Source organism: Silene latifolia, chromosome 1 (genome assembly GCF_048544455.1).
Source record: "Silene latifolia isolate original U9 population chromosome 1, ASM4854445v1, whole genome shotgun sequence".
NCBI lineage: Eukaryota > Viridiplantae > Streptophyta > Magnoliopsida > Caryophyllales > Caryophyllaceae > Silene > Silene latifolia.
This window is the reverse complement of record NC_133526.1, coordinates 21,457,220-21,458,384: the sequence shown is the minus strand read 5'-3', so window position 1 is coordinate 21,458,384 and position 1,165 is coordinate 21,457,220. Positions and strand designations below refer to the sequence as shown.

The following is a 1,165-nucleotide window of genomic DNA, read 5'->3' as shown; positions in this document are numbered from 1 at the left end:
ATGCCTTGAAGGGTAAAATCACGAGTTTTCAGCAAGGAGCCGACGAAGATTTTTGTGAAGCATGGGGACGTTTCAAACGTTTGGTCCGAGCTGTCCCTCATCATGGTTTCCAGCAATGGTATCTTTGCAACCTATTTTACAATGCTTTATATGATGATTACAAGGTCATTTTGGATGCAATTTTGCTAATGGTAGGTTCCAAAATAATACCGGTCAAAGTAAAGGTTGGAACACCATTGAGGAGATGGCAGTCCATAAAGCTGAGTTTGGAAGTTCACGTGGAAAGTCACGAAAGCAAAGTGAAGAAATGACTGCCGTTATGACACTTATGACTTCCATTTCTACCCGTCTCGAGAAGCTCGAGACTTCTGAAGCTTCCAAAGAGAAAGTCGAAACTCCTGTTCAAAACTCAGATGAGATCGAGAAGTTAAGAGAGATGGTCCAACTCCTTTTGGTTCAAGTGGCGAATATGGAGGCTAAGCAAGCCGCTAATTCTTCAAGCAAATGTGAAGGGCCGGTTGAGACGATCAATGCCATCAATCTCAGAAGTGGTCTTTCTTATGAAAGTCCCGACAAGCCAAAGGAAAACTCGGGAAATGATGAAGAAGCTCGTTTGAATTCTGATGCAAAAACGAGTCTGAATGCCAGTACTGTTGGTCGATCGACCAACATTCCCAGTCGATCGACTGACTTGTCAGACAAAATAGTTTCTGGTCAGAAACTATTCACACCTAGCACATCCAGTCGATCGACCAACATCCTCAGTCGATCGACCGAGATACCTGATGACGCGTTAATTCGACAGAACTGTTCACGCCCTTACTTGGTCGATCGACCACCCCTACCAGTCGATCGACTGGATCTCCAGAGCAGGATGCAAATCCGTCAACTAGTTTGCATGATTCGTCACTCATTGATGATTTGACGGGGGTTTTAAACCTACGGAATCCGAAGGTTACTGATCCTACGGCCAGTGTTGCAGTCCCGTATCCGGAGCGTTTGAAGGCTACCAAGTGGAGCGTAAGTTTGGTAAGTTTTCGGAGATGGTCTGAATCTCGAGGTAACGGTTCCTTTCATCGATTTAATTACCAGGTACCCTCTTACGCTAAATTTATGAAAGATATTTTGAATCGTAAGAGAAATTTTCGTGATGATGGTAATGTTG

The 1,165-nt window shown here is 44.1% G+C and overlaps 1 non-coding gene across 1 annotated transcript; it reads right to left on the bottom strand.

Moving 5' to 3' along the window:
- On the bottom strand, positions 1 to 109 carry LOC141622118 (small nucleolar RNA R71). Its single transcript, XR_012532873.1, has one exon. It is a non-coding gene; the product is annotated as a small nucleolar RNA R71 (small nucleolar RNA).
- Positions 110 to 1,165: the final 1,056 nt, after the last annotated feature.